Here is a 15,559-nt window from a genome sequence, read left to right on the forward strand (position 1 = left end):
GACCACAGTGCTTGATGTAAACATCTGTTACTGCTGAATGATGTGACAGCGATTGACTTTTAAAAAGAGGAATTTCCTCCCTATGAACAAGGACACTCTGTGCATATAGCACTGAAATGAAGCCATCAAATTTTGATGGACATGAAATCACACTATCTTTGAGACTAAAGACTATTAAAAGACATGTGACCATCTTCCCACTACCGCTTGAAATGGGATGCTTCCTATGGAATATCAATTAAAGGCATAATTTACCATTTGTACTTAAAAATAGTTCTAAAATGTGAGTTAGGGATAGAAACAACCAACGTAAAAAAAGTTGAATTAGTATTTTTATAATCAATGTTAAGTAAATATTGTTGAATAAACAAAATGTGAACAATGGCTATAATAAAAATGTTTCCAGACTAAACCATCTACAGTTACGGGTTATTGAGAAAAATAGTGATATCCCTTATATTTTAGGTTTTATTGTAAAATTCTGATGGTAGGATGTTTTGTGATACAGCTGACCTACATGTATCCTTTAAATGTGATATCTTGAACATTTTTTCAAATCACTGCTACCAATGGTAAACAGGACCTTTAAAATCTTTCATCTGTGGCTGCACAGAAAAATAAGGGTTGCTAACATACAGTTAAGAACATTCTGCACCTAACGTGAATGCTGTAATCTTGGCAAAAAAAAAAAAAAAATACTAGTACATATATTTGGCTCTTTGAAAAAAAAAAGAGCCAGCAAACAGTTATAGGGCATTCATCCATACCCCCCCCCCCAAAAAAAAAAGGGGGAGGGGGAAACAACCTATAACATTACACAATTTTAGTATTCCAGAACAATAAATTGATTATACAAGCCTTCTTAAACTACTTAAAGGTAAAAAAAAAGAAAAAAATCTTCCAAAACACACACACATGCACAAAATGCAAATACCTTAAATTTAATAGTCAACATTTGTTGAAGATGAGGATTGACCGCATTGACAGAAAATGTGCTAGAAAATGATTCCTCTGCAATGAAATAAGTTGCAATTAATTTCTCCTTCGCCACTTTAGTCTTCTTTTCTTCCTGAGCAAGAATTACTCAATAATGCCGTGTCCTGTACAGTCATCAGTATTGTGACTGGCAGCAGGGACAAATTATCTGAGAGATTCTCATCAAAATTCATATCCCCCTAAAAAAAAAAAAAAAATTAAAAAATAAAAAAAAAGAAAAGAAAATACTTCAACCAACTGTCTCACAGATACCACTATTTTCCATACATTTGATAGATGGCATACTCGTGTTATAGATGCATATAACATCCCTGAGGTAACAAAAATATGAAAAAAAAACTCTTAAACTCAATTTGAAATTCAAAAATATTGATTTGAGGTTTAACACAATACAATTATTAATGAAATCTATAACAACATTTCTACATTTTTTTTTACATCAGCAGTGATTTCACTTTGCAAAAATGTTGTAAAAAATGAAGAAGTTTATCTGTGCTTTGTAAATTCATGATACATTACTTTATAACAGGATGTAAATACAGGGTCTGGTCACCCCAGGGACACTGAGATATTAATCAGCACAGGAAATTCAAATAAAACTAGTATTTTCAAGCTGGCAGGGTTACATATTTCATATGTGAACATATTTCAATATCACACAAAGATGCTGTACAGAAATGTTGACTGCATCTTACTTCATCATAAAATGTGATCTTATAGATATGAGCAAAACGAGATTCACAATGAACTAACTGCTTGACTATGAAAAGATCCTCTAAAAAAGCAAAATCAAAGCAGATCTCAAGTGACAATAAATATAATTATATTGGATTGATCGCTCACTTCTTGCACTGCGTGAGACAAAATCATCACAGAGTTTGCAGTATCTATTTGGAAAAGCGTAAAAATATGTGAGCGCTCAATTTTTCCTAGAATCTGCAGATTGCGCACGGAATTACAGCAATTTTTCCAAGTACTGGCAGATTGGAGATGGAATTATGACTTGAGCCCTCTCGGAGTGCTACTGGAAATGTCTAATTCTAAATGGCACCTTCCGACAACAGTCCCACTTGTAGACTTGGGAACAGACGAGGGCGCTGGAAAGGGGGATGGGATTCCACTATTTATCCTCGGCATGGATCAGGGAAGGCACGGATCTGTTTCGTGAACATTCGTGAATCATTTTCCACAGCAAAGAGGAAGGAAGGGATTTGCCAGCCAGACAACTGGCGCTCCCCGCAATCACGGCCCACTAACGCCACCACCCGGCAACGCATGCTTTTGCCTTTTGAAGCGTGTGTGTGAGTACATGTGCATGAGACGGGTGGGACACGGGAGGAGCTGACAACAAGATTCAGTTGTGTTTCATCACCCCTTTTGGCGGCCACAGCGATTGGCAAGGGCTGGCCTACAGGATCAAACCAATCATTCACATTTAGGGTGGCTACTAACACCATCATTATGTAATTGCCTTTGTCATATAATATGCATTGTCAAAAAAATAACAATCAAAAGGTGTACGATAAAAAAAGAAAAGATGAGTAATAGACTCGTACACCTGTACTAATTGTTCCAGGGGGTATACACAGTACCAGAGGTAAATAAATTGTTAAATTATCATCATACATGATACACAATAGAATCATTTAGATATAATCATGGATTTATATACAGTAGGAGGTTGTTTGTTCTTTTCAAATCATACCTTTCCTTTCACTGTTTGCAATACGTACACTGTATTAGGTGTAATACAAATTGTATATACGCATTTTGTCATTTTGATGACATGTGTTTGTTGCAGATTCCATGCATGATGACTACACAAATCACCATTAAAAATTCCCCCTCATCTCATAATGGGCAATTCCACGGTAACTAGGACACAGGTGCCAAAAATTCAAAATGATATTTGTTTCAAACACCATACATTTTCAGACAGTACTTGAGTTGAAGTTTTAAGAATCATTATGTTTTTCAATAAAAGCGGCCATTTTGATTTTCAAAATGGCTGCCAAAATATGCCTATAACTCAATGGTAAGAAAGAGTGTATTGTCGCATAACTTACTCTCTGTATATCCACTTTATTAGTACACTAAACAACAATCTTTCATATGTATGCAGTTACCAGAGAAGTCTTTTACCACACGATAGAAAAAAAAGCTGGTAGCTTTAAACAATTTGATAAAAACTGTTAATTACTTTGATAATGATGGACGTAACGTCAGTTACCAAAAACAAGGAATTTTTAAGTTCATTCATCAAAGGAAGTGAGCTGTATGATGTAACTTGGGATTTCTAATGTATGCCCATATGCCTTTATTTTAATACCAGAAATAAGGATACTTGGCATACTGGAGAGTCAAAATGAACACTACAAAATGTGTAACGTCAGTTACCGAAACGTCATACACGAGTATGTAACGTCAGTTACCATGACAGTAATTATAACTGAGGCAAATTTTTTGACTTTTGGCCATTTCAATACATCTGGGAAGTCAACTTACAACAAAGAGCAGGAATCCCTTTCATAGGAAATGATGTCATTACCATGGTATGTCCATGGAAATTTTTTTTTTTTAAATTTCTAAATTCATTTATTCATTCATTTACCATGATTATCTTTTTTTTTTGGGGGGGGGGGGCTTGAGCTTTCGATTTTTGATTCAGCACAAGTTTAAGGTTAAATCATCTGGAAGTTTAGTTTGCCACATGCAGTATACGCACTCAAATTAGTACATTCCCAGTCCTACGGGATGATAAAGCTACCAAAGTTTGTAGGCCTAATCAGTGACATGATTCCCTGTTAACCACATTTTCTACAAAAAAAAAAACCAAACTTCTGCACAGCTGTATAGCAACAGTTTAACAATCTCCACCAATTTTTGCTTTTGCTGGCATTTTTCTTTTTTTTTCAGGAAGCTTAGTCAAGTTTCTACCTCAAGGCAAATGCACAAACAGATATTTCTTCTCTTGCACTTAAATGTGTGGTGTAGTTAACATGGCTCATCTTGTATTATGGTACATAAGGCATGTACTCATTATTGTTTGAAACTTAACACTGATGTTACTCAAAGTGAGAGAGGATTCTATAGGGTTTAAAAAATATTGTTCATACAGTGTGTATTTGTTGATTAATTTATTCTATTCATGCAGGGACATTTTGTAATACAACACATGATAATTATGAACAGGAAGAGTCTTTTATATCGATTTTAGTATTCTTTCGTTGCAAAGTCCGATTTCTTGGTATCTGGAATTTATTTGCAAGCCGTGATATATCAGTGATAAGGAAAAGAAAAACAGTTAAATTACTTCAAGCTAGGAATAAAACAATAATGCTCTTTTGACCAAAAAAGCATTTATTTTTCTTCTTCACAGAGAAATATTAAAAGTGTGACACTTTTCATTTAAATCAATTGATGATGGAGATCATCAGGAGTAAAATAAAGAAAAGAAGGAGAAATATATCACAATAGATTTCATACATATTTATGCATATTTATGAGTTGATACATGTTTTTTTCCCCATGACCTGGAAGATAATTTGATATTTTTTTCAAGCACAAAAATATCCATGTTTTGTGTAGTACTACAAGGTATTATGGGTGGAGCACTCTATGTACAATTTGTAGATAAAAACTTTCCTGTTCATTAAAAAAACAAACAAACAAAAAAGCCCTTAGTCACGTCAATATATTTATACTTGGAACTGCTTAATCTATTAATGGCTCTGTGTAATCATAAATGTTGAATGAAAATTAAATCTTCAGACAAATGTCAAGAAATATCCTCTTGTGCATTTACATTATTTTTGCCCAACTGTGCTATGGCATGGGGGGGGGGGGTGCCCCCTATAAGGGCCCACCCAATATTATTTGTGTCTTTAGATTTTGTTTTAATTTGTTGCTGTAGTTGCCTGGGATTGTCACTGGTACATTGCAGCAGTATAATAACCTGTTAAATAAATTAGTTCTCTGTAGACCCCACAGCAAAGTATGTGTAACGTCAGTTACGTAACGTCAGTTACTGACATGTTTACCTTTAAGTTTTCATAGAACACAAAGAAAATGGACTGCTGTTTCATTTCATTGTGTATTTATGACTGATAAACCAAGGTATGACTCCATATCAACCAAATCATTCTGAATGGTCAGAATTATGAAATATCACATAGCTATTCCCAATCATGATTTTGCATGTGTAAACCCTATGGCAAATGTAAGCGTAACGTCAGTTACGTAACGTCAGTTACCGGTATGCCTTCACTGAAATTGGCATGGTGCTAAAAGGAAATATCTAAAGTGCACATTATTTTGCACACCTGTTCCTAAGAACCTAGGTGTATTGCCATATTAAACACATAAAGGCTAAAAGTCAGGGACATGAGATATTTCCATTTTCATCTACACCATAATTTCCCATGTCCTTTTTCCGTAACGTCAGTTACCGACACATTTTCACTTGCTATGTGATAAGAAATGCAGTTTGAGAGAAAAACTTTCCACCTATTTCTTCATTCTCATGAACTTATTCATCAATGCTAATTGCAAGCCCAAGGTGCTTTCATTCACAAAACTACAAGGTAAACAATCTCATGAAAATCCTTACGTGTAACGTCAGTTACCGTGGAATTGCCCATATGATCTCACAGCGAATACATGTATATTGAATCATATATTCAATACCATATCATAAATTTTCATCAGTCATATCAGAACATATCACATATACAATTACCATGTCATATCATTAAGGGCATTCAACCATTTTTGTTGTTGTTGGCAATCATTTTGTTGAATAGTTGCCTAAAAACAACAAAACATTGTACACAAGAGTGGGAACAATATAATCTTGGCCCTGAAACTTTAAACTTTTTTAAAACTCTTAATGGATTCCCATATGATAGACCTTGGCTAAAATGTAGTTTTTTTTTAAGTATGTTTGTTTTTCCACTGTCTCTCACTCTCTCACCCACCCCTTCTCTCCTCCCCCCCCCCCATTCAATTTAATTTTCAACTCAAATAATTGTATTTCAAATATAATATAGGGTAATATACATAATGCTACATAAACAAAGAAATTCAAATTGCACAAATTTAAATAATATATAATAAATAAATAACAGTATGGTCTTTATATGTTGATAAATGAACAAGTAAGCAAATAAATTACATATTTTTTTGACTATATGAATGCAAAAGAGAAATCCACAAGAAAAACATAACATGGAAATTGTGTTATAAAATTACTCTAAAAGATAAAGGACATTCTAGGATCTGTCAAGGACTCCAAATTTGAAAATCTTTACATTGTGACGTCAGACAATAACAGACTCTCTCTCCTCCTCCTCTCTCTCTCTCTCTCTCTCTCTCTCTCTTTCTATCTATCTCTTTACACCTGTTGGTCTGTTTCTTCAGCTGTTTCCTACAATTGTAGTGCTGCATCTTTTTTCCTTTCTTTTTATATTTTTTCCCCATCAGCTCTTTTTTTTCTATCTCTTGCTGTCACTCCATTTCTCTTACTCTCCTTGTGTGCCTTTTGCTCTCTTTCATTGTTTTTTCTCTCTCCTTCAATTCAAATATCTCCTACATGTTCTAATGGATTGGACCAACAAATGGGGCTAAATAAGGGTGTGCAGATGACAAACCCTGCCACATCAACCTCTGATGTAGAGCCTTATAAATCCAGATCTGAAAGTCAGCCAAAGTGAGGTTGTGATGATATTTCAGTTGGCCACAAATATTCCGTCTGCAAGAACCAATCGATAGTGTCAAGGGGGTGTGAATCACGGTTAAAGGCATTATTTATCATTTGCAAATCAAACAAAAACCCACAGCATTAGTGCTTTAAAATAGTTCTAAAATGTGAGTTAGGGATAGAAACAACCACTGTAAAAATTTGACTCCACATAATCAATGTTATATATTGCTAAATACATAAAATGTGAACAATAGTTATAATAAAAATGTTTTCAGACTAAACAGTCTATGGTTATGGTTTATTGAGAAAAATACTGATATCTCCTTACATTATATAGCAAAAATTTTATATGGTAGATGTTTTGTGATACAACAGACCTACATATGCGCATCAAATGTGATAGCTTGAACATTTTTAAATCACTGCTTCCAAGGGTAAACAGGACCTTTAACTATTGGCACACGATCCTGTTCTAACTATTTTAAAACAAAATCCTTATCACAAGAATTTTTCTTTTTCTTTTTTTTCCTTTTTTTCAACTGATCATATTTATCAGTTTATATCTGCCTGTGAAGATTGTGTTGTGCTCTGTTTTCTCAATGAAACACGCACACATACACACACACACACACACACACACAAAAGAAAACCTAACAACTTTTGGGCGATCACACCACGTAACTATCATAGTGTAGAGATATTTAGAGGGAGAAGTTGCAGTTTACACCACCTGTAATACTGTGTAACACTGATAAACAGAAATAGTCTACAAGTGTTTATTCCCTATGTGTGAAGGAAGAAAGGGAGAGCATGTTCTTTGAACTACATAAGAACAAAGAACTGAAACTTATACGGCTGTTGAAAAGTATGCTACAGGAACCTTCCTCATATTGTAGCAGAGCATTATATAACTTTGGTAGTCTTTGGTTTGTAGGGGCATGTGTATCTGTCATCTTCAATCATGACATGATCGGGCAAACACAACATTTTAAAGTGTACACACAGTACATTTCCAAAAATCAAATAGGAACAATTTGGTTCGCAAATAAATTGTATAGTTGGATAATATATGTTCTGATCCCAGCTTTATCCACACTCTGAACAGCCTAATTTTGGATTATAGCATATCTTGCTTCAGAGGAACTGATTAACGAGATGTGCCTGAAATGTTTTCCTGTGTAAGGATATGGAAGTCCTAAACAGTGATGGCACAGGAGGAATGGAGGGAAATGTTTGAAATGCCCATGATTCAACTGTTAAATTTTATTCATGAAACTGTCAATCTTCTATGATTTTATGTATTATTTTCTAGTCTAGTCTAATATCTAGGTTACTCTTATTTGCATAAGTTCTATCTATTCTTTGATCTTACATTCAGTTCATTCATTTCAATATTTATTAGTATTCATGCATTCATTGGAATATTCACCTGCTTTAATAGCTTTCCATTTATTTAATAATTCATTCATAAATTCATTGATACATTTGTATACTTATTGATGCATTAATTTAGGTTAATTCATTCATGCATTTGTTTTTTCAGATCCTACATGTATGTATTTCATTACTTCTTCCTGTCTGTCTAATAGTGTATCTGAAAATATGTATGGCTGAATGCCAGGTAAAAGTTCCTGCTTTGATATGGACATATACATCGTACATGGAATATTTATTGTATCATCCAGGATAGACTGACAAACCTGCCTAGTGTGTGTATACAAATTGCAAATGAAAAGTATAGATAATGCAACAGTTTTCTCCACAAATCAACTCTTGTAAAACATATGACAAATGTACAGATATTTACAAGCTGCTTATGAAAAGAATCGCTAGTAGAAGAAAACAAATATTAAAGCTTGATATGATGTTGTAAAATTGAATCATTTATACCTAAAGCATTTTTTTTTTCCAGGCAGGACAAATTTAAATGATCTCTATTTTCTCATGATTTTGAAGACTTTTAACAACAGCTTTGAAGAATACAAGATTCATCAAACGAAAACTTTTCCACCTAATATTCAGCTTTTAAGTCTGGAAACTCATGGGAGGGAGACATCAAGTGCAACAGTGGAACAGGTCTTCTGCCCTCTATAGACAGAATCTAGACAATGCCAGTGTGTTGGACGGAGGTGCAATGAATGGGCAACTCCAGACCAAACACAAATTACTGCAACATTTAAGAATCCATGAAAGCACTGTATACAGTTGTATGCAGTACATTTCACATTCTTCTTTTTATTTTTGCAAGTTTCTTGAGTTTTGATATTCACAAAACCAACAATTCACAAAAGCATCGTCTCACATAATATAAATGCACTAAATATGCGCTTTAATATGTGATCACCCAGCTCAAATCTCACAAAAGGTTGCAGACTACATGTAGGATTCTCTTTAGGCCTAATGGACCAAAATAAGTCATTTGGGGTGACTAACTAAAATCTTTAGAGTTTGTCTTACCTAATGACTTGAAACAAAACTGAAATCAAGATGTTAGCCTTTTTTCTGGACCACTTTTTGTTTGTTTGTTTTTTATTGATACTTCTGCACAGCATGCCTGAGTGACCCTGTACCTCCTAATTCTCCCTTATTTCATTTTGGCCTACTTTTTGTGGATTTCGAGGTGGGCGGTCAAATGTTGTTTCCATGTCTCCTGAAAACGGATAGTATCTACTTGTCAATTCTGTCATTTGGATTCTCAATTGCTATTCATCCACTTGAGAAACTGCCTTATGTGTCCCAATATGAGTAATATATTATGTACTCAGTACATAGTGAGTTCTGTGAACACACTGTTAGTCAAACTTATTCAATTGATCAATTTACTAAGGGACATCATAAAGGACTTTGAGTTTCTTTTCTGGAGGAGGAACTTGAAATGTCCACTTTCTCTGCAAACTGAAGAAAGTTGCAAAACATCTTAAACCATTTGAGAAGAAAAGGAAATAGACTTGGAAGCAGAGACAATTTAGTCTTCTTTGACCCATGTAAGCAATGAAAACAAGAAATTAGAGAAGCACTCTGAGAGCGCAGACCTCCGCCAAGCATGCAGCTCATTTCCACCACTGATCTTGTTCTTCCATAGAGATTTCAGTGATTTCTACCCATACGAACTTATAGCATTGTGTGCTGAAAGTCACCCGATTTCCCAATATAGAAGCCATTGTTACGTCATAAACCCTCAGCTGCACAGCGCGCCTCGCCCCAGTAGAAACTAGAGCACGCACTTTAGTGCACGCTGCGCATGCAAACCTCAAATATGCGCAGCCTGAACTCCTAAGTTAATTGACCCTACCTGCAAAATATCAAAAATCCTTCATAACTTCCCCCAAAATTCTCGGATCACTACCAAAATTTAATCATCTGTTACTTGTATCATTCTAAACCTTTCCTGCAAGTTTCATCCAAATCCATTACCTACTTTTTGAGTTATTTTGCACAAGGACAAACAAACACACAAACCAACGATAACGAAAACATAACCTCCTCCCTTGGCGGAGGTAATTAAAGGGAAATTTGAGGTCATTTAGGAGCTAATCTGAAAAGAAAGAGGAAAAAGTCTATGAGCACAAGAACAAAAATTTGATCACATAATCAATACAAATTAGAGAAATCATGAATTGTGAATTAGTTTTGCTATTTTTGCAAAACAGTTCTTGAACAGTAGACGTGGATGTACTAACGAGTATAAAGCTAATGATGCCACAATTTACAATGTACTGAGATGATCTATCACTAGTGAACCAACTTTAACAGCACAATTGGCATGACTCTCATGAGTGTGATTGATGCCATGGATCATCACAACATATACCTTGTAGGCATACACTATGTGTAGCACATATTCAGGGGCCGCGGAACGTTTTTCAGTGTGGGGGGGGGGGGGGGGCTGATCTTGGGGGCGGTTTCTATGCCAGGGAGCGAAGCGACCAAGCCTGAGCGAGCGGGAGGGGGAGGGTGTGCGAGGGGGGTGTCCCCCCTCCCACGGTGAAAATTTTTTGCATTTTGATGTTGTAAATGGTGCAATTTGATGCATGTTTTTGCGGGTCTAGGAACAGTACCCCCTGGAAAACCACCCTCCGGATAACTACCACCCGGATAATTACCCCCCAGGACAATTTCCCCCTAGGGCAACTACCCCCCCCGGACAACTACCCTCCAAGGGCAATTACCCTCCAGGGTAATTACCCCGTAGGACAATTACCCCCCCGGACAACTACCCTCCTAGGGCAATCACCCCCCAGGGCAATTCCCCCTTAGGAAATCTACCCCCTGGATAACTACCCCTCGGATAACTACCCCTGGATAACTACCCCCGCGGATAACTACCCCCTGGATAATTACCCCCCGGAAAACTACCCCCTGGATAACTACCCCCCCGGAAAACTACCCCCTGGGTAACTACCCCCAGGAGAACTACCCCCTGGGTAACTACCCCCAGGATAACTACCCCCCCGGATAACTACCCCTCGGATAACTACCCCCCGGATAATTACCCCCCGGATAATTACCCCCCGGATAATTACCCCCCGGATAATTACCCTCCGGATAACTACCCCCCCCCCCCCCGATAATTACCACCAGGATGATTATCCCCAGGTTAATTACCCCCTCCTCCGATAACTAGACCCCAGATAACTTCCACCCGATAACTACCCCCTCCGATAACTCCCCATGGATGATTACCCCGGATAAGTAGGCCTACAACTTCCCCTCCCCTATAACTATCAAGAGGAAAATTACCCACAGGACAGTGCACCACGTCAAGTACTCCCTGGGTAACTACCTCCCGGGTCACTGCCCCCCACCCCCCCCCCCCCCCCCGACTCTTACTTTTAATAAAAAGGATATCATTACTACAAAAAACGAAGTTCTTTGTATTATTTGCCAGGAATCACGGAGATGCCATACTGAGACATCATCTTATGAAAACAACATCTTAAGGATTTACGATTTGTATCGTTTGCATTTAGGACGATTTATGTACAAGCTTAATTTCTCCCTCTGTATTCTGACTCTATGTTCATAAAACACGAAGCTGTCTCTTCATATCCTACCCGGTAATCCAGTAAATGTCAATGCCTTTAACCAAAACTATTTTCGCTAAATCTGTATTTTCTTTTACTGTTCCGAAATTTCGGATTTCTCTTGATAGTATAGTATATGTGAATGCCTTTACCATTGATTTAAAGACATTTTGAAGAAATGTTACACTTCAGAATGAGTTATACTTTTTGCAATATTTTTTAACCACAATCGTCTATCGTTTTCCACAACTCCATGTAACACTTCTTTATTTTGAGGAGCTTATATCTCATGCCTCACGTGCCCTGGTTTTGACCCATCATCTTCCTCTTCCCTCTCGCTTTTCTCTGTCCACCGTGAAGGTAGTCTATTCCTGTCATTCATTACTCACCTTTCCTCTTTCTCTCATTACAAGGGATTTATCTCGTGTGTGTTCATGTGCAATGCACTCCCGTTAAAACGAAATGCTCAGGACCGGCAGTTTTTTGTTTTTTGTTTTTTTCGTTTTAACGAAATTTCATTATAACCGAACAAATATAATATGCGATGTATAAGGAAAAGAAGGAAACCACGCGTAAAAAATTCTATTTGTTGAATCCTCATCATACGCTGGAAAGCTATGTGAGATGGGAGAATACCTTTGCTTTTTAGTGGACCTCTCTATTCTTTCTTCCTTTTTTTTTCAACCGAAGCATGACTTTGTATTATCTTTTTTTTTGCCAGTATGCGCTCCTATGTTTATTGATACCATTTATTAATTAAGACAAATGTTCTTTGTTTATGATGTAAAACTTGATCTATCTTGTGTTATGTTTTTGTTGAAAAAGAAAAAAAAGAAGAAGAATGAAAATAAATGAATTGAATTGAATTGAATTGAATTGAATTGAATTGAATTTCGTTTAAATATTACATTTTAAAAAGAGCATAAAGTTGTTTGTGTTGTCACACATGTGTAGAAAATGACGGTGTAGGATTTGGTTACAGTTCGCTATTCCAAAGGTTCTTTTCTTACTAAAGTACGTTACTCCGAAGGCTCCTTATTCCGAAGTTTCGCCATTCCCAGGATTCCGATGGTTTGTTTATCTGGAGGTTCGCATTTCTGAATAATCATTATTCCGAAAGTTCATGATTTAGATCAAAATAATATATTGTTCATTTTCCGAAGGTTCGTTGATCTGAAAATGAAATGAGGTTCGTCATTTTGAAGGTTTATAAATCAAAAAGTGAGAAAGGTTCACTATTCAGAAAGTCCGTTGTTCCGAAGGCTTTTTCATCCGAAAATGAAATAAGGTTCGTTATTCCGAAGAAATTTTGTTAATGAAAAAAGAAATGAGAAAGGTTAGTTATTTCGAAGATTTATTTATCTTAAGACGATTATGAGGATTGCAGTTCTTAAGTTTTGTTAGTGTACTCTCCTTTTTTCACCATGGATTAACGATATTTTTGTAATGTTCCGATTAACGAACGTTTTGAATTCCTATCATGTTCGGACTAACGAACCGTATAAGAATGAGAATAAGGACCATATTTTATTAAAGGATTAACGAACCTTTGTTATGGAATAACGCCAAAATGTGCTTAATATTTCATTTCCGAACTATTACGGACATTTAGTTGTATCAGAATCTGTGTGTTTTGTATTAAAGGACTTCGGAACAATGAAACAAACCTTATCTGAATTCAAATTATTGTATTACAATAATGCAAGTTCTCCTCGGAAACTGTGCGTGATACACGGAGTGAACATTCAATGATGCGTTCGCTCATGCAGAGACGCTTTAAAAATGCTTGTTCCGCTACGCATTTTCGAATGCGATTCGCATTTCGTTATAACGGAGCACATTTCCTTTATTTTTCTTTGTCAGTGGTGCTCAGAAAATACTTCGTGATAACAAATTTTTTTTTTTTTTTTTATAACCGTCTTCGTTATAAGCAAATTTTGTACCATAGACTTTAATGGCGATAATTTTGGGACCAGAAGTTTTGCTTCGTTATAACGAAATTTCGTTATAACCGTGTTCGTTGTAACGGGAGTGCACTGTATCTTTATTTGTGTTCTTCGTCTCTGTCTTAATTTCCTCTCTTTGCATTGTTTCATCAATTTTGTAACTATTTTACTGTTATACCGTTAACGCTCATTTCAGAATTGCCCTACTGCATCATTGGGCATTAACAACTAGTATATCAAGAATGTGGGAAGAGATCGTCACCTCCTTGGTATGATCACCGTAGAGCATTACCTCCCTTGACAATTACTCCTTATTAAAATTAGGCTCCAAACAGTCACCCCTCTTGCAATAACTCTCCCCCAGAAAATTATGTTTCTCATTGTTATTTTCGAACAACGTTTGCTATTTGAATTGAAAAAAAAAAACACATTTTTTCACTACATATCGTCTGGTTTTGGTCGAGACCTAACTTCAGGTTTTAAACATCTTTTGGGTGAGAAAATTAGAAACCCCTTACGAAATATTAAAGGGCATGTTATTCCAAGAAGGATTCAAGTTTTTGTGAAAAAAAAATACTCTTGAAATGGCCGGGATAAAACAGAGCAGCCCTATAATGTAAAAAGGATTCTGTCAACTACAACTCTCTATAGATCTATTAAAAAAGAGGGTGCAGGACAAAAGACTTCGTTAACAACTAGGGGTGTTTTGTAAAAAAAAAAGAAATACCGTTAAACTCGTAATATTTTACTCTTTCTAATCAGACTAACTTATATTTGAACTGGATTTCCCCTTAAAGTGTCGAGAACATTTAATTTGAAAACTAGCACAATTCTACTTGTATGTAAAACAAGCTGTATTCTTACTCTTATGACAGATTAGGGCACCGTTTGATAAAAGTTGCCAGTTATGACATCTTGTTAGTCTCTAATAATTTCAATAAAACCATGGGTTCTGCTTGATTGATAAGCTCGAGTCACCGACTTGTTACCATGGACCTGCTTTGATCGACCTACAACGATTGGTAATTGTGTGGAACTGACAGCTTGTCAGGACTGACTTCATAAAACCGTGCCCGGATCCTATCAGAAATTATGGCTTTATATCGAAGGGTCCCTCGCTAATGTTAAGGAAATATGAATTGCAGTGAAATCAACTCTCCTTTTCTTATGTTTATCTTCTAATGTGTTATAACGGTAGAAAATGACAAGCCAAAAGAGTAAATGATGACAGTGTAAGAGAAAGGTGCATCTTCTGATATGGTGTTATGAACTTATGGAAAAATTACAAAGGGTGGTACTTCTTTCGGGGGGCGGGGAGGGAGGGTTGTCCAGGAGGTAAGTATCAGGAGGGGGCGGGGGGGGGGGGGGGGGGGGGTGGGGTATGGTTATGGGGGGGTAGTAATCCGGGTGGTAGTTATCCGGGGGGTAGTTATCCGGGTGGTAGTTATCCTGGGGGTAGTTATCCGGGGGGTAGTTACCCAGGGGGTAGTTCTCCGGGGGGTAGTTATCCAAGGGGTAGTTATCCGGGGGGTAGTTATCCAGGGGGTAGTTATCCGGGTGGTAGTTATCTGGGGGGTAGTTATCCGGGGGGTAGTCATCCAGGGGGTAGTTACCCAGGGGGTAGTTATCCGGGGGGTAGATGTCCTAAGGGTAATTGCCCTTGGGGGTAGTTGCCCTAGGAGGGTAGATGACCGGGTGGTAGTTGTCCTAGGGGGTAATGGCCCTGGAGGGTGATTGCCCTAGGAGGGTAGTTGTCCGGGGGGTTGTTGCCCTAAGGGGGAATAGACCTGGGGGGTAATTATCCGGGTGGTAGTTATCCGGAGGGTAGTTGCCCAGGGGGTAAGTGCCTGGATACGTGTTTTTGCGTGTTTCATCGACTTGAAACGGCCCCA

The 15,559-nt window shown here is 36.9% G+C and overlaps 1 protein-coding gene across 1 annotated transcript in view; it reads right to left on the reverse strand.

The window, feature by feature from the left end:
• Nucleotides 1–15,559, reverse strand: part of LOC139729917 (importin-13-like) — a 122,500-nt gene that overhangs the window by 101,830 nt on the left and 5,111 nt on the right. The gene's annotated exons all lie outside the window — the stretch shown is intronic.

The sequence above is a fragment of the Diadema antillarum genome, unplaced genomic scaffold (genome assembly GCF_040938485.1).
Source record: "Diadema antillarum isolate AM-2024a unplaced genomic scaffold, OU_Dant_1.0 seq00000269_RagTag, whole genome shotgun sequence".
NCBI lineage: Eukaryota > Metazoa > Echinodermata > Echinoidea > Diadematoida > Diadematidae > Diadema > Diadema antillarum.